The sequence below is a fragment of the Haliotis rubra genome, unplaced genomic scaffold, assembly GCF_003918875.1.
Source record: "Haliotis rubra isolate DU_JTF1 unplaced genomic scaffold, ASM391887v1 Scf108, whole genome shotgun sequence".
In the NCBI taxonomy this organism is placed as follows: Eukaryota; Metazoa; Mollusca; class Gastropoda; order Lepetellida; family Haliotidae; genus Haliotis; species Haliotis rubra.
The window spans coordinates 2121506-2147607 of record NW_025764981.1 but is presented as its reverse complement, the minus strand read 5'-3'; the positions used below and the strand labels follow the sequence as shown (position 1 = coordinate 2147607).

At 41.7% G+C, this 26102-nt stretch overlaps 1 long non-coding RNA gene across 1 annotated transcript; it reads right to left on the bottom strand.

Annotated features, from left to right (window-relative positions):
* Positions 1-1367: 1367 nt before the first annotated feature.
* LOC124281384 lies at positions 1368-2271 on the bottom strand. The gene is made up of 2 exons (XR_006899918.1): positions 2093-2271; positions 1368-1543 (listed from the first exon to the last, which is right to left on the bottom strand). It is a non-coding gene; the product is annotated as an uncharacterized LOC124281384 (long non-coding RNA).
* Positions 2272-26102: the final 23831 nt, after the last annotated feature.

The window sequence follows — 26102 nt, the reverse complement described above, 5'->3', positions numbered from 1 at the left end:
ATTTCCATGTCACTGTCTTTCAAGAATGCAATATGTACTTGCATATTTGTTATTCATTCAACCATATACAAGTTAGTAATGAATGTTTCTCCTTCATTTCATTAAGGGGGCGGTGGGGTAGCCTAATGGTTAAAGCGTTGGCTCGTCACGCCGAAGACCCGGGTTCGAATCCCCACATGGGCACAATGTGTGAAGCCCATTTCTGGTGTCCCCCGCCGTGATGTTGCTGGAATATTGCTAAAAGCGGCGTAAAACCAAACTCAGTCGGTCAGTCATTTCATTAAGCTAAGGCTAAGTTCCTCAGACATCTCTCTCATTAAGCCTGGAGTTGTATGTCAGCCTCGGTGTGATAATTAGTTTTTCATGAACTTTCTTTTTTTTCAAATATTTACAGCTAGATTTGTCTGTTCAAACTGTTGAAAATCATCTGACAAGATTAGCAGGAATTTATGGATAGTATCAACCGTTTTAATGGTGTCAAAACGTCCAATTTTGGATTAGTATGAATTATGACTGTCATTCCACCTCTTTACCTCTGTATGTCTGCACTGTACATCTTTCAACTTTCTGTCTTCGTTTCTTAATTATTTTTTTAAAAAGATTTCTTGTCATGGGTTGTCGGCTTTTTGTATATATTGAAAAAGGAAACTGTACATACTGGACATTACTTATGGAATTTTGAAGGGACATTGTCGCGCTTTGGTTAATTTTACCTTTTTTGCTTGTTTTTGAGAGGGCGACAACGCGACAATGCGACAACGTGACAATGTTCCTTATCGGATTCTATAATTACCCCTTCGTCTTTGTTTGGATTGTGGTCCCTAAAGGCCACCAGGCGTCCAACTCTGATCCATGAACATCGAGGGTAACGTCTGCAATAATGTTCTGCTCGATGACGCTTAATCTTCGGACCTGGAGATGGACCCACTTACTGGTGGGATGTGTTTCAAATACTATTTACCTACAGATATATTTATATTGCCTTTTTTGTCCAGTTATGAGGAAGTGTAGAATAATGAGTGTTTACATCGACCATAGATTTTATGGGCAGTTTCATCCACTCTGTGTTAGAGAATGTTGATCGACATGGTTGATACAATATGATACATGATACAATACTCGATATACACTAAATGACATATATTTCATTCACGACAATATATGATACATTATTGTGATATATGTGATACATGATGCATAAAATGCACGCATACTCCCACACAAAGGCACTCACGCACACATGCACCAACCATGCACACATACTTTGCACACAGAAACATGCTTACACACATGCGAATGCACACACGTGCACACACATGCTTGCATACCTGAATTCATGTATATATCTAATGTGAACATAGTTCATATGAGGGTTTGGTGTCTCATATATTTATTGTAGATGTGTTAATGACAAAATGAAAATGCAATAATTGTAACTTTGTGCCCCGTCTCTCTTGAGTCTGCCCTCCATCACAGCCTTGAACATTGCCAATAGTGATATCGGTGTCTTGGTGCTTTGTACACAGTCATCCAGGGGTCCGATCTACAAAGTGTTCATTGCAATACAATATTCGTAAGCCTATGAAAAACTACAGAACTACGACAAGTCGTAACGTTACGAAGTCTCTGTGGGTCGGGACCCTGAAAACTACACTAGACATAGTACTTACCCAGTCATCTGCAAGTAAGATTTCATATTAACTAATGTCTTTAAGATTTCTATTGGTTTACTCCAGTGTGTAAGTGTGTATAGTTACAAATACCATACATGTATATGCAACCTGTTTGCAGCAGGGGTTGATGGGAGTGAGGTTATGCTGTGTAATATATACTGAGGGAAGAAAATAGGGATCACATGAAAGCACAAGTGTTCCTTTATTTTTTTCCATATTTCTTCACAAGCTATCCGATACAAAGTTTGTGAAGAAACCTGGAAAAAAATAAAGGAACACTGGTGCTTTCATGTGATCCCTTATATGTTTCCTCAGTATATAAAAGAACTGTCTGTTTATATACACATGTATCTTTCTGTCAGAGTATCAGAGTTACATAATACAAAGTAAGATAATATTTACATCAGGTGCATAGATACCTTCTAGTGCAGCTACCTCAAAATATGTTAGAAGTGTCCATCACATCCAATATTTCCATTCTCCGCTCAGTACCGGAGACCGACTTGTAAGATGTTATAGTAGTGGTAAATTTGAAGGTGGACAGTCCTTATATCTGAAAAGATTTGCATTTAAAATGAATATCAGATGAGGGTCTGTTGTTACATGGTGGTGATCAATCTGCACTTGTATGAATAAATTAAATCAGCTGCTTTTGTATTAAAGCATGCAAAGATGGTGTTACCTATAGGCTAATACAGGTTTGTACAGAAATAGTTGGAGACAGATTAACTATGGTAACATGGAACAATCAGGGTTCCTTAACTTATTTTGAGTGGTGTATACAGGCTTGTACTGGAGGAGCTGATGCTCAAGCTCTTGGTGCAGATTGTTGGGATTTAGGGATCACACAGGTTTGACTTCACATGTGATATTCATGTTTTGCAGCAAGTGCCTGTGGATATTGTTTTTAAGGTTTTAATTGATGGCGAATAAAACATTTTGAATGAAGGTTGTTTGTTTGTTGCTTAATGCCTCAATCAGCAATATTTCAGCAATATAACAGCAGTCTGTAAACAATCAAGTCTGGACCAGACAATCCAGTGATTGACATCATGAGCATGAATCTACTCAGGTGAGGTAGGACATGTGTCAACCAAGTCAGCAGCCTGATCCAGTCAGTTGCATCTTACGACAAACCCGATCTTAAGGGAATCATCATTGTTTTATCCCGTAATGGCAGTTAAGGCAACACCTGATAGATATTGATGCCTTTTGGTATGTCAACACGTGACTAAACGACTTACTTTCCTAGATCTGGGCGATGCTTCATTCAATAGGTACCAGTGTAGGTCCGGGTAAGAATATTGGCCTTCAGTAACCCATGCTTGTCATAAGAGGCGACAAACGCGATCGGGTGGTCAGGCTCGCTAACTTGGTTGACACATGTCATCGGTTCACAATTGCGCAGATCGATGCTCATGCTGTTGATCACTGGATTACCAGGTCCAGACTTGATTATTTACAGTCCGCCTCTCTATGGCTGGAATATTGCTGAGTGCGGCGTAAAACTAAACTCACTCACTCACTCATTCAGTAGGCGACCACGGTGATCACAGGGAATGTGGGAAATCGAACGGGTCTTCTGCGTGACGAGCGAACACTTTAACCACAAGGCTACCCCACCGCCCCTACCCTATACAGACATGCTACAGACACTATACAGAGGTACAACTAAAGTACTGTCGGAAATAGAAAAAATACTGTTTTTAGTCTGTTACTCTGTATCCCTAAAATTTACACAACTGCAAATAGCATATGTCGAAATAACCCACTTCGGCCTAACTTGGCATTCAGTGGGATGCGTAATAGGATATCCGGAAAAGCATGTTTACTCGTAAAATCGGGCAAAACTTAGAAAAAATAATAATAGTTGCTGAAAACAATAGATCAGACTATAGATGGCAATTAGGTTGCTCAGCCAGGTATGACGACGGACCGTCAACTCACTTGGCATGTAATGCACGTGCTGCCCACAGACACAAGGGGTCATCTCAAATATCTTTTATGCTTTTTCATGTGTATTGAATATGTCTCTACTGATTTTCTAATCTTAGCTAATATCTCTATCCCCAAGCCCGACCCCAACTACCGTCAGCAACACGCGTCTTGGTTTTGCTTTTGAGACGACCCCTCCTACCTGTTTCTTTTAATAGTGATAGTGAGACTCAATGGTATCTATATCCTTAATAGTTTCAGTATTAAAGTTGTTATTTTTTGCGTCCGATATCGTTTATTATGAAGCTTAGTCTAATTTCAAAATGGACATTCACAAAGTGTCATTTGTTATACAATATCATCGCACACTAATTTGCATAAAGCCATGGTCTGCTCCAAATAAGTCTCTTCGGACTTTGAAAAAAACCGCATTGCTCATTTCTGCACTAATCTCTCCTCTGTAAAATCCTTTTTTAACGTTTCCTATCTCCCTACCACTGAGACTGTAGTTAGGCCGAACTTAGTTCAACAGATATTTCACACTTTCACATATTAACTACCTAGCTTGTAAATATAAATGTGAAAAAAAAGATTTTTTTTTCTATTTCCGACAGTTCTTTAGGGTTAAATTAAACTCTTAAACTCATACTTTGTATGCTGGGAATTACTTATGTTGTAGATAAAATACAGGGCCTACACAATCTGATCAGGACCCACAACTTTTGATGGTTCTGGGTCCTTAGAGCCTGCAGCTTTTCACGGTTTCACGGTATTTTTGTTTTCCATTAATTATCGAAATCGCCTCTGATATAGAGTTCGAACCAACATTCTACTGACGCAGAGTATTCAAAGTCAAAGTCAAAGATATTTATTGTACTTAAGGCCTCCGGCCCATATACAAGTAATACAAGTATATATACAGCACATGTTACAGACATTTCACAAAGAAATTACGAGTTACGTCCCTTTCTGGTGACACCATGTTTTCCATCGAGGGAAGTTTTTTCTATAAAATATGGATTAAGAGAGCTTCCCAAGGATCTATCGTTGGACGGTGAAGTGATATATGGTATAGTTTACACATTTGGAGGACGCAGAGTATTCTGAATACGATGAACTCGTATTTTCCAAAGCCTGGAAACAGACACTCTGGGAACATCCTTCATTCAGAGCGCCGTCAACAATGAGTCCAATATACCAGTCTCAATGGTCAATTAGACTGTCATTTCCCTCCTATCGACCCCTGCTGGCGTCTTCAAAAGACCAATCAAGTTGTTTTGACTTGTCACAACCAAACAGATGGTGTAAGGCACATTAGTTGGGTTTGCTTTATGACGACGAACCCGGCAATATCCCAGCTCTATGACTGTAGTCGAGCACATTCCGAACGTAGACAAAGGCGATGTCGTTGTTCATTGTGAACATCATTGATTTTTCACTCAGTAGTGTTACATAAACGAAGGTCTCTTTGAGAGTAAAGGTGTGATATAATGTTGATCTTGCTGTCTCTATAGTTACCGAATGTGTGCTATGAGGTAAACACAAAACTACAACATCTGTATATATACACATCTCTGACATTTTGTTGACCTTACTGTCGCCATACTTACTAAATGTTTGCTGTGAGGAAAACACAAAACTACATTATCTGTGCAACTCACACGTCTTTCTCCATCTTCCCTGAGAGGGTTGTCATGGTTTAATTCATCCCGTGTTTAGCCAAAACGTCTTACGTAATTTCATATGTCAGCGTGATCTGAATTCAAAACCAAATCTTGGTCTTCTGTTTGCAGTGGTGATGATAAACTGGAAATTTGCGCTGCTCATTTTGAATTCTCAAAATGTGATGGATGCCCCAATAAAACCTGTGTACAGGTGCGGAAGCTGAACTTAAAGTCAGGATGGACAAGTAAACGCAGTCCTGTTCAGCTGTTGCAAATCCACAGGGTGATTCCAGATCCCCGGTTTCTAACGCTACCCTCAAAGTGTTCGTGTCATTGCCACCCGTGAAGATCCGGGTTAGAATTGATCTTCAATAACCCATGCTTGTCGTAAGAGGCGATTGGGTGGTCAGGCTCGCTGACTTGGTTGACACATGTCATCGTATCCCAATTACGTAGGTAGAGGCTCATGATGTTAACCACTGGATTGTCTGGTCCAGACCCGATTATTTACAGACTGCCGTCACGTAGCTGGAATATTCCGCGATAAACAGCACACAAACAAACCATTGCCTACTGCATGTCATTCAAATCTCGCCCCAACAACTTGAACATTGCTCTGAAGTCTCTGAAGACTTTGAAGTCATGCCTGGTTGTTACAAAAACCCTTATTTCATCAGGAACAGATCAAATGACTTTTGTCTTCAACTGAAGAACATCCTCGCAGCTATATTCTAAGTGGAAAGTCTTTGAACGTCAATTAGAAGTGATGCACATAAAAGAAAATGTTAAAATATGTGGATATCAACTTCTTTATAATGAGGAACACCGCGTTTTGACGTGTACTCTTACTCCTTCATCAAGGGAACTAAACATCGTGTTGACATTCATAAATAGAGGATATTATATGAGTGCCAATGTCATACTATGTTTACGGCACGAGTGTCGTGAACATAGTATGATATGGGCACGAATATAATATTCTGTTTATTACCGAAGTCGTGAAATTGAGGAAAATAACCCAAATCTACTTCAAACATAGGCTGTCTACCCGCCGTCGCCGCGTATAGAACGCAACGTCACAGAAGAAACGTGACGTCATAGCATTGTTCATGACATCACGACACCATGACAAAGTGATATTTTGCCCTAGGGCATCGTATGAAAAATATGAACCCCGATATGTTCGCCCTTGTAGGTAATATAAATTTTTATATGTAACCTTCCAAAAACATCTAATGGTCAGTCAGCTCTTTTGTCAGTTTCCTCGATGAAACTATAAGCCGAAGGTTTGGATAATGAAATTGATGCTGTCAGTGTTGACGGGTGTCCTCCCATAAGAACTACAGCTTAAAACAACACATGTTATGGTCCAGTGCACAGATTACCTTTACAACAACATAATTACTGGTCAATAGGATTTTAAGCATGTAGTTCTTCTGGGAGAGCTGATGGGCTGTGCTCATTACATGCCATGGGGTGCCTCTACTCAGATAATTAATCCCTAATTAATCCCTGTAGTTAATCTGGGATGTAGTTCTTATGGGAGTAAACCTCACCAACATATATTTTGTCTCAGAGCTAACGTCAGCAGGTATACTTCTTCAGATGACTTTTGTAAGCTGGTTCCCGGGGCCCAGCTGTATGACTTTTGTTGATACCGTGCAGAATTTCAGCGGATTACGGCAAAGCGTAATGACTGGGGCTGTTATTTTTCAGAACGATATCAGTGTAGGTTCACACGCTAATTATCAGTTTGAAAGGAATTAAAAAAAAGAAACGGGTCGTGTAACAATAGTAACAAAGGGTTAAAGATGAGAAACCCTTTCGGGATCTTTAATGAATCAAGACAATACGTTAAGTACGTAATCGAGCATCACGTATCACTGGAACAGAAGTAAGCAAAATCTAAGTGACAACATTCCTCGGTGAGAAGACAAATTATTTTATGATCAAACATCACATCAGACATTAGACAATGTCCAGGATCCGTGCAAATTGACTAGGTGTTCTGGTATAGCTGCAAGCTTATCACACGATTATGGAATACTACTGACTGTTTTAGAATGAATTTCTAATATTATGTAAATTTGTTTTGTGACCATTTACTTCAAAAGTTAACGTTTCCCTTGTTTTGAGGGTTTTTGGTGAATGGGAACACTCACGTGCAAAAGAAACGTCCCCAAGTATTTTTTTCAATTCAATTCTTTATTTCAGTACAGATGTGGGCCAACGGACCCTGGTACAACATTGATTGGTCCATTACATATAACTGTATACATACATGTATATGTATTCCAGAGATGTACATGAGGTATGAGGTAGTGAGTTCGCTTAACTCTACTGTGTCTCGGTTGCGAGGCATGGTAAATATAACAGGCTAAGTTTCTATCAACAGATGTTTGGTTAGAAGACATGAGTATATTACATTCTGTCACATAAGGATATTTCGTAGTATTTTTTCAACTACCTAACAACACAAGCACAAACACGAATAGATATGAACGTTTAATATGCGAACGTGTATGTAAAGCATGTCTGACATAAAGAAAGAGAACGTGGTAAACCTGACAGTGGTACAGGGAATGTTGTCACATGGGGGTCGATTGTCCAGTATTCGAGCGCAAGCCCAAACAACAAATGACAAACAGAGGTTGAAATGGGAAGGCAGATCGTCAATACCGCGCATGTCCACCCCTTACATCGGTGCACGTCAGAACACGTCGTCGGGCCGAGTGTGTAAGTCTCTTGAATGTTGTCACATGGGGGTCGATTGTCCAGTATTCGAGCGCAAGCCCAAACAACAAATGACAAACAGAGGTTGAAATGGGAAGGCAGATCGTCAATACCGCGCATGTCCACCCCTTACATCGGTGCACGTCAGAACACGTCGTCGGGCCGAGTGTGTACGTCTCTTGATCACGTGACTGGGGATCCGACGCAATTCTGTATGTAATGCCTGAGCCAGCTGTAGATTCCGACGTCCAAGATGGCCCCACAAGTGCTCTGTCGGAGACATGTCAGGGGATCTTCGTGGCCAAGGCTGGACGGGCAAGTTGTTGACGTTGAGAAAGGCCGTTGTGACAAAAGCGGTGTGAGGTGTTATATTGCCTTCTTGAAACAAGATTCCTGGATATTGCTGGAGGAAAGGCAGGATATGGGGCCGCAGAACTTAATCAATATACCGGCGGGCTGCCAGGCTGTCACTGATGATAACAAGATCGATGTTCCCACATGCCACCCCAAACCGTCACACTCCCTCTACCATATGGTTCCGTTTCCTGAACGCAACAACGTGTCGTCCGTTCCCCACGCCGGTGGTAGACACGTCTTCGGTCGTCAGTTCTGTTCAAATGGAACCTACTCTCGACGCTGAAAAGGACCCGTTGCCGGTTCCGTTGCTGCCACTGACGAACATTCCTGGCCAAAACCAATCTTCGACGTCGATATTCCGGCGGTAACGTCATGCCCCTCAACTATCTATAGGCTCTGATTTTCATGTTGACGTTGTCGTCTGGACACTGTCAACCTGCTGACGCGATGACCGAGGCTAAGCACTGATGATGACGTCGCGGCGAGGAATCTGATGTTTAAATGAAGCGTCCGTATATAACGGTCCTCTTGTAGGGTAGTGACTTCCGGTCGACCGCTCCTCGGCTGTCCGGCCAGCTTGTCTGTAACGTGTGACTAATGTCCCAATCGTTCTTTTTTGCACAACCCTGGATTCTTCCAACATGGTCGTGCGTTGCCCCCAGCTACAGCATGCCAATCGGTCTTTCTCTCTTTTCTGCTGTTAATCGAGGCATGTTCTGTTGGTTTTTCAGAAGATTGTAATTGCAAAGAACAGTTTTCAACGTGTTTTATAACCGATCTCCATACGGTTGATTTCCTGCACGTGCAGGACATTTCACTGAACAAAGTCATTTTTCCCGCTTCGGGCATGCATCACGTGCATTTCCCTGGTGTGTCATACAATTGTGTGTTTTGGCAATGTGTTCCGAACTGTTTTTCATATTCAGCAAATATAATATAATTTAAACTTTGGGGACGTTTCTTTTGCACGTGAGTGTATTTCGTTAAGAGATGACAGGGTGTATGAGTATGATTTTACGCCGCTTTTAACAATATTCCAGCAATATCACGGCGGCGCACACCAGATATGGGCTCCACACATTGTATTCCATTTGGGGAATCGAACCCGGGTCTTCGGCGTTACGAGTGAACGTTTTAACCACTAGGCTACCCCACCGCCCCTGTTAAGAAATGAACTCGGGGTGGCACTTGGTCCTGTGCATAGAGCTCAGGTCACAAATGAGGTGAAGTTAAGCAACTTTGGGCGCGGAGAGTCTTTGGATGGGTGACCATGTTTGGTCACTTGACTCCTGTGAGTTTCTAGGGCTTCAGTCCTGTCCCACAACAAGAGCGCATCTGATACATGTGGTCTAACCCTAGGGAGGCAAGTGAGTTTGTTCAATATTGCCTCTGTTCGCCCAGCAGAAAATGGGTACCAGGTGGGAAAAGATTATGTGACTATAACCCTCTAGCATCTAACAGGCAGCTCGGGTATCCGGGGTAATGATATTCAGATTATTTGGGCGCTTCAAGCATGCATTGTGCATGGAGAGATGCGCATGATAAATGGACTATGATTATTATTTAATATCAACTAGCTGTAAATCATCGCGTATCCCTTACACGGGAGATGGGGTAGCACAGTGGTTAAAGCGGTCGTTCATTGCGCTGTAATTCGGTTTCAATTCCCCACATGAGTACAATTATTGGTCCATTTCATCAAAATACACGAGTGCTTCTTGTCAATATTGTGTCCGAAGCGCCATGAAAATAACATCTAAGATATATGTTCCTTATTTTGGTTTGCCTCAGTTTACTGTTACTTTGGTGTCAGCGTTCCTCACGCTCAACTGAATATAATGTATTGTGTGACTAGGTTGTGTTTTACTTCGCTTTTATGAATAGCAATTCTCCAATTTCGGTTCCTCTTTTTCCATTTAAGAGTGAGTGAGTGAGTTTGGTTTACGCCTCTTTTAGCATAATTTCCAGCAATATCACGACGGGAGACACCACAAATGGGCGTCACATATTGTACCCATGTGGAGAATCGAACCCGGGTCTTCGGCGTGAGTTTGTTGAGACCCTTACTCAAGTACAGTTGGGATATATGACACAAGGTAAATAAATGAGGACTCAGGACACATATTTACGATTTTTGCATTTTACAGTTTTACTGACTCGGGCAGATTAAATATATTTGTAGAATGGTTGGCACATAGAACAGTTCCTGGTGAACTGATACACATCAGGAAGAAAGATATACTTCTGTTGTCCGTTTGTTATACTGTAAACATACTCCCTCCCTTCCTTACAATGTCTGAGGCCCATTTCTGATGTCCCTAGCGTAATGTATTTTAAAGTGCCAAAAGCAATCACTGTAGAGAGTCTGTCGTACATGAAGCAAATTCTGACGTTCACAAGAAAGTACACACCTGATGCGTTGGTACAATTTTTTTCTTGAAAACAGTGTAATATTTAGAAAAGTGTTTTGATTGCGACTCACAAGTCATAACACCATAGATATCGTACCCAATTGGAACATTGCTAGCAAAATATTTACGTTGTTTTGATAGTCTCAAAGCACGAAGTGTGTACTTTATTTTGTACATCAGTATATATCCACGAAAGCCCACGCAAGTCTAGAAAATGTGGCAAGTCTAGATTTCCTCAGCTTCAGAAATGAAGAAAGTCTCAGGGCTCCTTTTCAATATATTTCTTTTTTTTTACCATGAACTCTTTTCAGTAAAATATGTTCATTTCAAAGAATCGTTGTTAATCTATGGACAACCCCGTGCACTGCTTTGCCCGTGGCCCTATACTGCAGTAGTGTTGTTAAGAGACATGCACCCTGTATGGATACACACAACGTCATTTAGAAAGCGCTCAGATGTATCATATTCTATATAATTTTAGTTACACTTTCTCCATAAAGTACAGATGCTAGACCCTTAAAACACACTCTCAAATTCAGGCACCAGATCCAGTGTTTGCAATACCTTAATTTGTCAGTTGGCCTGCAGGCCTTGCTGCCGTCTGTAGACTTTAAAATCTACAGGCCCTGAAAGTAATCTGCAGGCCCACTTTCTTAAAGTCAAACCAATAAAACAAAATAGACTAGACTACACTGTTTAATTCTGTCATTATAACTAGAACAACACTGATTCAAGTTTAAAAAATGACAGATAATTTACTGAAGGCCACAAGGTTGCCGGCCCGATGCAATAACAACCAGTGCTGGGCCTCCGGGCCGGCGACTATTTCGACGCTGACCAGATCGCCAGTACACAGTCAGCTAGCCACCACGGCTTCCAGGAAAATGGAAGTCTGACAAATGGCAGCCAAGATCACGTACTTCATGTACCTCTGTGATAAGTGAAAGCTATGAATATACACAATGTCATTTAGAAAGTGGTCACGTGCTCCCCAGTACATGTGTAATGTGTACACTGTAACTCTAACCTATTTTGGATGTGACATGCTGCATTATACATGACACAATATATATATTGTGATGGGAGAACTGAACCTGCCATCTTGCCCCAGCCCACAGTGAATAAAGGGCTTCGATTCTATTGGACGAAAGAGATCGTTGTTTGTCAGCCATGTTGCCTGAGATTGGCGTATCGCTGTGAATATAATGATGCAATGTCATTGGATGAAATTGATGCACTGTCCTACGTCCATGGAAGCATTATTTAAAATTTGTTTGGGGATTTCTTCAGCCAGTGTTGCAAGTATATGATTGTTGTTTAACGCCGCACTCAGTAATATTCCAGCTATATTTTGGCGATATGTAAATCATCGCGTCTGGACCAGATAATATAATGATCCAACAGCATGAGCATCGATCTACACAAGTAGTATACGATGACATGAGTCAACCAAGTCAGATCACTTTAGTCGCATCTCACGACAATCAAAGATTACTGAAGACCAATTCTAACCCGAATGTGTTTGTGTTTTGTAATTCAATCGGTTTATTTTAGCCATAGGTCATGATACTGACAAGTTGAAGTTCTTGCTTGAAACATTCAAGCCTATAGTCTGTTTGCAGTGAAAACGTACCGATTAACTGAGAGCATAGTGCTTCTCTGTTTTTACCAATAATATCGCAAACGCTTCTTGTCATTATTGTGTCCGAAGCGCCGTTAAAATATCGTCTTGTATACATGTTGGTTGTGTTATTTCCCCAGTATACACAGTAACCTTCCTGTCACTGGTCTCTATAATGCATTGTGTGAGTGAGTTGAGTTTTACGTCGCACTCAGAAACATTCCAGCTATGTGGCGGCGGTCTGTAAATAATCAGGTCTGGACCAGCCAATCCAGTGATCAACATCATGAGCATCGATTTACGCAACTGGGATACGATGACATGTGTCAACCAAGTCAGCGAGTCTGACCACCCGATCCCGTTAGTCGTCTCTTACGACAATCAAAGGTTATTGAAGATCAATTCTAACCCGGATCTTCACGGGTCAGTCTCAGTGAGTGAGACCAGAAGCTGGCTTCCCACAGCGTACCGATGTTGCTATCGAAGTCGGGTCGTCGGTCGTCTTCACCACGGCCCCAACTGTGTCACAGGAAAGAAGACTGTAATTGAAATTATAACATGACGTTCGCAATAAAGTATGCTTGTAGTGTTTATTGTAGAGGCAGTATGTCCAGCATGTGATAAATGACATTTCACAGTTCACTCTACCATTTATAAAATCTGTTTACAATCTATACAATATATAGGTATATATACAAATAATATCAATTGAGTGTCTTGTGATATGAAACACACCAACACCGGTTGGTAACAGTTTATACTTCCGAGGCCTTCATTAAGTAATATGCGTAAATCTTACATCTAACAGTGTCACTTACAGGTACCCTTTGATTGTGACGTCATGGTAAATGATGACGTCATAATGGTCTGAGGCTTGTGAAAAGTACAACAGGAAGTGTTAAAGTTGTTTTACACAATATACCAGCGGAAGCCCCGCGTACGCGCTGTTAGTCCATGCCATCGAACCCAATAATAGCAAATCCCGGGAGATTCTATACACAAAGAACTTAGTTAGGCACCCCCTGACATATCTCACGATTGAATGAGCCCCGATCTTAACCCTTTGGAGCATATCTGGGACACGATTGGTCGTCGTGTGCAACAAAGGGATCCTCCTGTACAGAACCTGGCCTAAATGGAAGCTGCTTTACACGATGAGTGGCGTTGACTGCCCCTTCAGAGGATTAGAAGGCTGACAGGGGGTATGACGGGAGTGTTGTCATACAGTCATATGGAGGTTACACTCAGTATTGACCTTGAATCGCGTAAGACACGCAATAATGATATTTTGAATGTTCACATTTACCAATAAATTAAACATTAAACTGTCTAGGGCCGTTACTTGTACATACATGGTTTTGTATGAAAGTGAGTGTTTGTTGTTTTTAAATGAGCAATTATCATCATTGAATCAACATGGAGTCCAATCAGTTTGTCAAATTATCATACGGGTCAGAAAAACTCATGTTTTTCCATCGTGGTCACCACGAGAAGCTTTATGTACGTTGAAAACCTATCATTGCAAAAATACAGGGGGTGTTTAATTCAGTTTTTGTGTATATTGAAAATGTGCGTTTGAATGGTACACAGGAATTCCTTTCCGCTGGTATATAAAACACATGCTTGTGTGTGGTGTACGGTGCTGTATGTGTTGTGCCTGTGTCTGCAAGTGAAACTCATAATGACTAGACATCAAATCTCAGGTACTGGATATGATTCATTTCGATGATTCAATTAAGGATACGTATACGTGCTGGCCGCCTTAACACGTCACAAATGCATAAATACACACATTCTTCAAAATTCAAATAATAGTTGCAGGGTTTTTGCGCATGAAGAAACCAAAAGATATTAAAATATCATACATATAGCACGATGAGTGAAAGCCAATGCTACTTATCTTGTCTCACACATAAATGTCGTTTTCTGATTGGCTGAGCGCTCTTCTGTTATTTTCAATGTACCCCGCTTACAAGCGAGTAACATTTTCTATGTACCCCGCTGGGAATGCCGAACTCATTTGGTACTTCGTAGTAATAATTCTTTAGCTAAAAAACAACAACATTGAAGCGTGTATGATGTACGAAAATTACCGATGTTTTGCGAATGCAAATCGAGGGAAGGGACATAACTCTAAATATGTTTTTCTTGTCGTCTTGTCGTCTGGTACTCCATACTATGATCCGATACCCGTGCTTCAAACAGCTTTAAAATTCGGGGCCCATGGGTTGATGTACCTTCGATGTTTCTTTACATTTCCCTCGCCCGTCGGACTCAGGGAACATAAACAAATATCGAGGGGAAATCAGCCCATGTCCCCCTCGAGACCAGTGAACAACTTATAATATACCACGACACATGTATGACTGTGTTACGTATACCACGTCACGTGTTTCACAATACTCATACAAATATGCTACATATACCACGTCACGTGTATGACAGTGTTACATATACCACGTCACGTGTATGACAGTGTTACATATACCACGTCACGTGTATAACAGTGTTACATATACCACGTCACGTGTCTGACAGTGTTACATATACCACGTCACGTGTATAACAGTGTTACATATACCACGTCACGTGTCTGACAGTGTTACATATACCACGTCACGTGTCTGACAGTGTTACATATACCACGTCACGTGTATGACAGTGTTACATATACCACGTCACGTGTCTGACAGTGTTACATATACCACGTCACGTGTATGACAGTGTTACATATACCACGTCACGTGTACGACAGTGTTACATATACCACGTCACGTGTACGACAGTGTTACATATACCACGTCACGTGTATGACAGTGTTACATATACCACGTCACGTGTATGACAGTGTTACGTACGTATGTGTATGGCTGTTACGGATACCACGACACGTGTATAACAATGCATCATGTACGACGTCACGTGTATGACAATGCTGCTTATACCATAGTGGGTGTATATGAATGAGACATATACCATCCCACGTTATGGCAATGCTACATGCTGCGCATGTTTGCGGTTCGTCATAGATCGGTTAGTTTCGGTACAGTAAGAGATGAATTCAAAATGTATTTATCTTGCCAAGGAGTCACCTCAGTCATATCTTTCATTTCTTCTGCAGGTAAGCGTAGCCAGAGGTGTACCATCAGGGTCCCGATCCACAAAGCGTTCGTAACGTTACGACCTGTCGTAACTCTATATCTTATCATAGGCTTACGAATGTCGTAGCTACAACGTTTGTGGATCGGGGTCCTGAACCAATAGATGCAGTAGAAGAACTGATGACACAGTAGGCGTAGTCGTGGCAGTAGACATTGTAGTAGTAGGCGCAGTTTTAGTGGCAGTAGCGGCGGCAGCATCACCAGCAGATGTAGTAGTAGTAGCTGCAGTTGTAGTAGTAGTAGCAGTTGCAGTAGTAGTAGGAAGAGGTAAGCAGTAGTAGTAGTACTTGTAGCAGACATACAAATAGTGATCGTAGTAGTGGTAGTAGTAGTTGTTGTTGTTGTTGCTACTGCTGTTTTAATAGAGGTTGCAGTAACAACACCAGCCCCAATAGTAGTAGTGGTAACAATAGTAGTAGTAGTAGTAGTAGTAGTAGTAGTAGTAGTAGTAATAGTTGAGTAGCAGTTGTTGTTTTAATAGAAGTCGCAGTAGCAGTAGCAGCAGTAGTAGATGTAGTAGCTGTGGTAAACAGTAGAAGCAGTAGAAATAGTTGTTGCTATTTCAGTAGAGGTCGCAGCTGCAGTAACAGCAGTAGCAGCAGCAGGAGTAGTAATAATAGAAGTAGTAGTAGTAGTAGTAGTAGTAGTAGTAGTAGTAGTAGTAGTAGTAGTAGTAGTAGTAGACTCCTGTTATCCCCGTGAGAAGACAGAGTCACCCAGCGCCATGACATCCTGGTGTTTACGAAACCGGCAACTCGCAGATGAAAGGATCATCCCCGGTACAATCTTCTGTTTTATGGAAGGTTGTGGAGGAGATGCCGATAGAACCACAGAGTTCCCCAGGTGCGTCAAAGAAACCAGGATACCAGGTCACCTCCGTCATGCTTCGTCCATCAATCCACAGCGGAATGCCATCCGGGGTGGAGCGGTTGAATCCCACCCATATCTTGAACCCTACAATGGCGAGAAAATATATTATTTACCAACTTAACCATATTTATGTTTTGTTTGTTTGCTTTTAGTGTTTACAAAATGCAATGAAATAATGCAGGAAATATAGTGACTGACATAATCAACCATAATGGTGTGATAACAGAATTCATAGCTGTCATGTTTTAAGGATTTATATTTATGTTCATTAAAGTCCGTGATAAAATCCCTATAATCCTAATAAGACCCGGGTTTGAATTGATCTTCAGTGCTTGTCGTAATAAGCGGCTAACGGGGTTGTGTGGTCAGGCTTTCTGACTTGGTTGTCATCGCATCACAATTGAGTAAATGATGCTCGTGCTGTTGATCACTGGATTGTCTGGTCCAGACTCGAATATTTACTAAGACAGCCGCCATACAGCATGGAAGTAAATGATGCGGCGTCAAACATTGTCTGGTCCAGACTCGAATATTTAAAGAAGCCGCCATCCAGCTGGGGCGGCGTTCCTCAAAAGCTAGATCCAGGGGCCCGTTCCTCAAAGCGATCGTAGCGCTAAGGTGATCGTGACTCCCATACTTTAACATAGACTTACGACAGTCGTAGCGCTACGATCGTTTTGAGGAACGGGGCCCTGATTATTTAAGAACTTGCAAGGACAAAGTAGGCAGGGCTTACATTTGAAACGAAACAAACGATCTACCGCTTAGATGAGGATGTTTCTAATACGAAAACTCTTGGAAAGACCATTTACTTGGTTTTTCATCCGGCATTGCCAAAAAACAAAACACCTGCGGTAAAATGGATCCACACGAATTAAAAGTCAGCAAAATATTATGCACTTCCGGTTCCGGTCAGTTTTTTTAAACAAGAAAAGAACCAAAAAGAAGAGTAGCAATCCATTCGCCTGCACCCTTCTGAACCTCTAGGGTCGGCGGGGTAGCGAAGTGGTTAAAGCCTTCACTCGTGACGGGTTTGATTCCCCACATGGATACAATGTGAGAAGCCCATGTCTGGTGTCCCCCGACGTGATGTTGCTGGAATATTGCTAAAAACGGGGTGAAACTAAACTCAATCACTACATGTCATCGTGCCCCATATGCGTAGATCGATGCTTATGATGCCACGAAATCGATCAATTTGGTTATGTCTAACTGGAATATTTTTGAGAGCCGAGTTAAACCACAAACAAATGCTATGATATTGCAATGCAATGATATTGTTTGTTTGTTTGTTTGCTGTCTAAAGCTGCATTAGGCAATATTCCAACTTCGTAAATAATCGAATCTATGCCAGACCATCCAGTGGTCAACATCATGAGCAAGCAAAACGCGACTGTAGAAAAGAAATTAAAAAAACAACATGTTTTCATCATTACTGAGGTGATAAAAACGTCTCTGAAACGTAGATCAAAGGGAATTGCGGTTGCAATCTAAATTCAGGAAAACAAACATTTTTAATTATTATATCTATTGAAGAATACATCTCCAAACATACTAATAGTGTCCAAAATTTGAAAACGAATGGCCGAAACACTTGTTACAATAATCTGTCATGGTTATTATGTAAAATGAATGTACCCTTATTGTCACGAAATACTGTGGAATTTGTGTAAATGGATGAAATGAATAAAATATACTGAACAACATAAGAAACGCACCACACTAAAATGCACCGACGACGCTCAGATACCATGGGTACATTTCAGTCTGACGGGGATATTTCGTATTATATAGATGATGCGTTTCTAATGTTGTTCAGTATATATTGATTTTTTTTTTTAAATTATGTTTCTTTCGGAAGCAGAAAATAAACGAAGCGTTTAATCTTAGATGTTTGTAGCCCACACAGTATACCTTGCCAGGACGTACCAGAAAAGAAATTCCAGAACAAACACCTCATGACAGTTTCAAAACGAGGAAGCCTGTTAAAGGTGAGAAGTGTGAACGTAATGCCGCAGAACAGCTTTGAAGTTTGTCAAGCCTGGATAGGTAAAGATCAATGACCTACTGTAACATTCTACTTTGTTGTCATGGTTACACACAATCACCTGGTATCATCACAATCTGACTGAGGGTCATAAACATATGCTGGGTCGATATTTTGCTGGTGGACGAAATCCCGATGTTTCGTCAGAGGATTTATCGATTAAACTGTGACAACTTCAATATATAATGGGAGTTTGGTAGCCTAGAAGCGTTCGCTCGTCACGCTGAGGACCCGGGTTCGATCCCCGACGTTCAACTTGGGATGCCCATTTCTAAAGTTGCTGAAACATTGCTAAAAGTGGCGTAAAACTATACGTACGCACTTATTCAAAATATTTTAATATATTATTATACGATTATTATCATTATACGATATTTATATGGACCGCCTCCGCGGTGTAGTGGTTAGAGCGTCCGCCCGGAGAGCGGAAGGTCGCGGGTTCGATCCCCGACCGCGTCAAACCAAAAGACGTTAAAATATGGTACTTGTTGGTCCCTGCCTGGCGCTCGGCATTAATGGGTACAACAAGGACTGGTCGGCTCGGAGTCAGTATAATGTGTCTGAGTGGGGTATTCATGCTTCACTGCGGCATGGTATCTCAGTGGGCTAGCACTATAAAACCAGCTTAAGTCTGGTCTAGTACAAGCAGCCGCACATACACATACACACGCATGCACGTCGTCATATGAGCGAAATATTCTCAAGCACGACGTAAAACCCAATTTCACCTCACCTCACCGATATTTATATAGCGCACATATCCAGGCAACTAGTGCTTGCTCAAGGCGCTGGTATTTTTTCCCTCGATCATTGGATGTCAATCCCAACGGCACATTGTGTTATCAATCTCAACTCCCTGGGGAGTATGCAACTCTTGCAGCCACTAGGCGCACCGAGTTATTTCTTACGCGAATTTTCTTTGCTTTCAAGTAGGTGAATCCTGCTCTTCTACAGAATAAATTAACAATTCTCATTTAGTTTTTAGTTTTGGATTTCAACGAAATCTGTAAAGATGCTGCTGTCATAAATGTAATGTCAAAACTCAGTTTAAGTTTTATTTCTCTAATTGGTATTTAGGACAAGCAGTATAACAATTCTATCATTTGGACTATTCGCTGTATATTGACTTTGTACGAAAAAAGTGAAATAAAAAAATAAGATTCTATAAATACTGAGATTTTTGTGAGAGTTACTTTTAAGTTTGGGAACATTTTTAAGACCTAGTTATAAAGCCTCTTTACTCTTAAGATTGTTCCTTGCTCAACGCCGCACAGCAGCACTGCGGCCACACGACTACATCGACAGTGATAAAACAGACATATGGCGATCGATTTACCAGAAAACCCAGTGACACAATAGCGTTTTCGATGATTTTGTTGAATCTACAAACGATTCGATGTTAATTTTGCATTACGAACTAGAAATTACTTCCAGAAATTAATCAATGAATGGTCATAGGTAATATGAACGAAAGCTCTGGGCGTTAAGGAATTGCAGAAAATCAACGATGTGAAACTATTGAATAACGGTATCTTGGCCTAAATTGTAAAGTATCACACAATGGCAGAATCTGTTTACATAAAACCAAAGCGATATTTTAGTTGGACTGGCATGACTGTTATTGAACAAATGGGGTAACAAAGAATCAGTAAAACCGATCACGCGGTAAGAAAAGCATTCGTCCATGGCGGAATCAAAACATTGTTCCCGAATCTTCCTGCGGTTTTTGGAAAATACCATAGTTGGACAGCTATCCAAGACCCACAATATAAAATGGATACACGGATGCAAAGAAATAATTAAACGCCGAATGAATTTGGTTTAACGCGACTTTCAACAGTGTTCCTGTTACATCACTGCGTGTCTGTTTAATGTGGGAGGGAAACCCGAAGCAATGCAGGTCTTTACCACTTAGGTGAAACCCACAGGTATGGGCGTTATGCTGGCAAACCTAGAAATATCATCATCTTATATGCGAACCCATGGTCATAGGTTCCTGTCACTTCCAAGAGACGCAACTCGTGGATGGATGATGGAGTGTCAAGATGTAATAACGGGGGACTCTCAGCCGTCCTAATCTCTATTTTATAATGGTATCTGTAACTTCGCGTTTTTTCGTTACTAGCTAAGCACCAAGCAGATAGCAGAGTGAATGAGTGAGTGAGTGAGTTTAGATTTTACGCATTCTCTTCCCGCCGAGGTTACTCAAGTCACATCTTCCCAAGAACCTCTAGATCTGTTCTAATACGGCCATATTTCCCGGTTCTCGTAAAATCCCCTAGCGGCAAAAAATCGCAACACGAATTATGTGCCTTTTTTCTATCCAATCAGAACACGTGTCACATCGACTTAGATCCAATATGGCGGCCGCCATCATGCCAAGGATAGATTCGCAGGCGCGTAGCTAGCCAGTTGTTTCGTGTAAGCCCGAAAAGTTGCAAATCTTTATATTTAGAAAGTATTGGGGGCTTGCCCAACCATTTTAGCAACATTCATGTGTAAGCCCGGGCTTTTTTTTCATAACGGTAGCTACGCCTCAGATTCGGTATTTCATGTTCAACTGAAATCAGAAACTAGCAATAGAGAGTGCAGGAATCGACAAGATGTTTTTGTTGATGTGACACACAAGACATTTAATGGCTAGCTTGTCCGTTGTCAACGAGGGCGATGGAGACGCCATTGATCCGCCATTACATGACTTTTTGTCCAGAAGAAACGTTTGCGCATCGCGCAGGGGAACAGGTTGTAGTTTTCCCGAAGCATACGGAAATTACCGAGGCTTTGCGAATGATCACTTTTGAAACAACGTCGCTGATTGCATAACTAATCTGATTGCAACCAATCACGAATCCTGAACACTCGCACCATAAAAGGGCCGTATTAAAACAGCGGTACGTGGGAAGTTATGACTTGAGTAACCTCTGTAGGAAGAGAATGAGTTTTACGGCACTTTCAGCAATACTGCAGCAATATCACGGCGGGGCGACACTAGAAATGGACTTGCCAGGGTGACTTAAAATAAGAACTCACTACCTGTTGGACATACGCGAGCTAGGAGGTGGGTTTAAGTAGATCTGAAACTATTCCAGAAATATTGACATGTTTGAACAAATCCCAAAGTGGCATTGTGGCCTCAACTGCATGCTGAAATAAATAGGCGAGTTTCTAGACAATGGACCGTGTGAACCAAAATATACTTGTATTTTGATGCATTGTTGGATTTGAGATAGGTTCCTGCTATCCCTTTTAACCCAGCCACACCCACAAGGGTTTGGCATTTACGTCCACGGTGTCTTCTTTGTATCAAGTACTGATTTCTCATCTATCTATAGATCTGCTAGATATAGTTTTGCGTGAATGATCACACCTATTGACTTCCACTGTGTGGACGGCTGAGGTAACCCTGACATAGAAACACAACATTCTGGTTCATTATCCAGGACGAGACACGTTTCTCGAGCATTTACCGGCAGGGTAAATAGGTCACGGCACTTCACGAGATCTCAGTACCCCCTTTGACAAACAACGTACACTTGGTCCGGTCTAGTAAAGACATATTTGGCGGTCGCGCAATTAGGAGCCAGAACTGGTTCTTGAATATACACTTGACGCCGTAATCTTGTACCGGAAGAAAGCTGGGCCACATTTCGCGCACAAAGGGAGCCGGGGACCAGCTTAGTACCGGAAGTAGCGCCTCGCAAGACTTACAGGCCCTAGTCTTTAATCAACACAGCGATTCTTGGCTTGTTAAAATACAACGACATGTAGGCGTATTGACGAAAAGCATTCAATTGCCACGTGGGCATTTGTCGACAAATTAAGTAGTCTTTGGGTAAGGTTAATGGTGATATTCTTTAGTCGGGGGTATTTCTTCTGTATAGGTTTGGGGCGGTGGGTAGTCTAGTGGCTAAAGCGTTCGCTCGTCACGCCGAAGACCCGGGTTCGATTCCCCACATGGTGTGAAGCCCACTTCTAGTGTACCCCGCCTTAATATTGCTGGTATATTGCTAAAAGTGGCGTAAAAATAAACTCACTCACTGTATATGTTTGGGGCGGTGGGTTAGCTTAGTGAGACTAACGCTTAGTCACTTATTATATATTCAATTTTGGTAAAAACAAATAATTAAAAATGAGCCCTAGTGAAATTGAGGAAATATAGACTTGCTTCATTTAGGGCTTTAGCATTGCAGAAAGGGCTGGGCGGAAAGGGAAATAATGTGGTTCAGGGACTGTGAGACAGACTAGACTGTCATCGTCCCAAGTATCACAAAAATGTTCCGGCGGCTGACTCCATCGAAAATATGAGTGAGTGAGTGAGTATGGTTTTACGCAACTTTTAGCAATATTCCAGCAATATCACGGCGGGGAACACCAGAAATGGGCTTCATACATTGTACCCATGTGGGGAATCGAACCCGGGTCTTCAGCGTGACGAGCAGACGCTTAAACCATACCCAACCGCCCCACAACATGTTCGAAAGATTAAGTAGAACAACATTCTAATATTTAGACAAGACGACATGATGTCATCAAGTCTACAGGGCAAGTGTTTTCAGTGTCAATATTTTCCCTTCTTTCTCACTGAGTATGGTAAAACGTTCCTTTTCGGTCACGGGGAGTGAGTGAGTATGGTTTTACACCGTTTCTAGCAATATTACAGCAATATCACCTGAAATGGGCTTCACACATTGTACCCATGTCAGGAATAGAACCCTGAATAGGTTACCCCAGCGCCCCCAATCTCGGAGAGAATACTGATCCAAGTAATAAGTGGGGCGGTGAGGTAGCCTAGTGGTTAACACGTTCGCTCGTCACGCCGAAGGCCCAGGTTCAATTCCCAAAGTGTGAAGCCCGTTTCTGGTGTCCTCCGCCGTGATGTTGCTGGAATATTGCTAAAAGCGGCGTAAACTCACTCACTCACTCACTCAAAATATTAAGTAATTCCTCTCATTTCCAAGCATCTTTCCTAAAATGTCATTTCTTATTTCGGCGAAAAGAGTTGGTTATCCTGTGAGCAGTTGTGTTAGAAAGGCCTCTAATAGTTAAAAATAGCTGATGCTGCGTAAAGGAATATCCATTCATTCCAGAAAGGAAATACTTTTTTCCTGGTGGCTCTCTGTAAGTTTTCTAACATTTCACACCCAATTTTCTGTGAATATTTACTCGGGACAGATATTACTTAATTCCAGGGGGTCGTTCCTTGTTCTCAACCGTTTCACTCAAAACAAAAATACTCATTTTAGCAACTGCCCACGTTATGCTGATTCTACTTGAATGGAAATAAGTATTTAATGCTTGCTCTGGTATTCCCTAACACCCCATTCATTAATTCTGTTTATAGCGTGTCCTGTTCACGCAAGACAGATAATACGCAAGAAAGGTAACCCTTTAAGTCAATGGACCCGTCCCACACATTCGTAACTACTCGCCTCTTTCCGTAACCTACAAGAAGACTCGTACCCCTATCGCATTCGTAACTTCCCGCCTCTTTCCGTGACCTAGAAAAATACTCGTACCCCTATCGTACGCCATTATTGCCAAGAATCGTGGCAAACCAATCAAATCGCGCGTAGTAAAACGCATTTCGAAGCATGAAAATGGCGGCACCGTTGAAGTTTGAAACTTCGTTAAACTATGCAAAGCACAATTTAAACAGAAACTTTGAGCTAAAGGATCAGAAACTTTAAACACTGAAACATATTTACAAAGGGAATGACTGTATTGCTGTTTTGCCCACGGATATAGGATATTCTAGGAGCCATGTTTGGAAATTCAGAGTTATCTTTCCTTGGACAATAGTACTAGACTATTTTCATCTCCATGCCCGTTTGCGCTTAGACAGGGCCCAGTCGTAAACATGGCCACGAGAGGGGTACGAGACGCCATCCGGCTTGCCGGAATGACACGAGTAGTTACGAATGCCGTCCCACAAAGCGATCTTAGCGCTGAAGTCATCTTGTCTGTGGTACTAAACACAGGCTTACGATCATTTTCTGCTACGGTCGCTTTTGTTGAACGTCCCTGGTAGCTCTGCCGATTCTGTAACATTTCACTCAAGACATACTATTGTTTATTTACGCGTTGCGTAGGTTACTCTATTAATACTAATTGCATAATTTCTAGTTGTTCGTATCGCAGCTGCGTCGATCGGTGATCATGACTTCTATCACTGGATTGTCTGGTCCAGACTCGAATATTTACAAACCTCTGTTATACAACTGTATTGAATATTGTTGAGTTACATTAAACAATAAACTTATCCCTGACGGAATCGGGTGGTCAGACACGCTTGACACATGTCATCGTATCCCAATTTCGTAGATCGATGCTCATGCTATTAATCACTGGAATGTCTGGTCCAGAATCGATTATTACAGACAGCCCTCATATAACAGGAATATTGCCGAGTGCGGCGTTAAACAACGCATGTGCGAGTATGGTTTTACGCCGCTTTTAGCAATATTCCTTCAATATCACACACCAGAAATGGGCTTCACACATTGTACCCATGTGAGGAATCGAACCCGGGTGTTCGGCGTGACGAGCGAACACTTTAACCGCTAGGCTACCCCACCGACCCCATTAAACAACAAACAAACAATCAAAACCTCCGAGTAGTTTCATCACCTGACATATTGTCGATCACGTTCTGTACTTCCGCGGGTGTGTCCAGCATCGCCAGGTCGCCACCCAGACCTTGACACGCCCCTCTTGCCGCCTCCCAATTCTGACCCACCGACTCAAACTGCAAGTATGTAGGCACAGGGGTTGTTGTTGACGTTGTTGTTGACGTTGTTGTCGAGACGGGGCAGATACTGTTGCTTGAGGAAACTGAAATAAAACCAAAAAATACAATTAACTCCGCTTTCTATTTCGGTAGCACTGCATTAATTGTATCTAGGCTTTAGAGCGTAAAAAACACCCATGTCTATACATGTTACAGTCAGTCTGTGTAATAAGTCATTTCGTGTAATGACTAAATGAATCAGTCATTTCGTGAAGTGCCTGTGAGCACTCATCCTCGATAATCTCCAGGGTATACGTTACGATCACTCTCCACTATACCCTGGATGCATCCACGGCTTGGCCCGATGATTTTATTATCTCCCTCTGCTGGCTTTTTATCCAATCAGGTGTCTACGCTGGGAAGTTGAGCGAACCAATCACAACTCACTTTCGCTTCTTAAATTATCTAACCGTTTAAACTCGGCAACACAATTGATGCAGAGGTACTCTGAAAGAGGTAGAAGGAGTTCTTTCATATATATTTTGAAAGTTTCAGATCTGTCAATTTGTCTGTATGATTTCCCCAAAATCAAAGTGTCACTGCGAACAAACCTTTGCAACTGCGACCGCTATCTTTGTTGACACTGGCAAGCTCGGATGTAACGGCGGCTTAGCTTATTGGCTACTGTGAGAATGCGGATCCAGCAAAGGAAGGTAATATAATTATCGGGCCAAGCCGTGGATGCATCCAGGGTATAGTGGAGAGTGATCGTAACGTATACCCTGGAGATTATCAAGGATGGTGAGCACTAGGCAATACGTGTAATGACTGAAAGCCATTCTCACACAGGAATTTGCCTCGCGTGCACAAATTGATCTTATTGATATGCAGTCCATGGCCCAA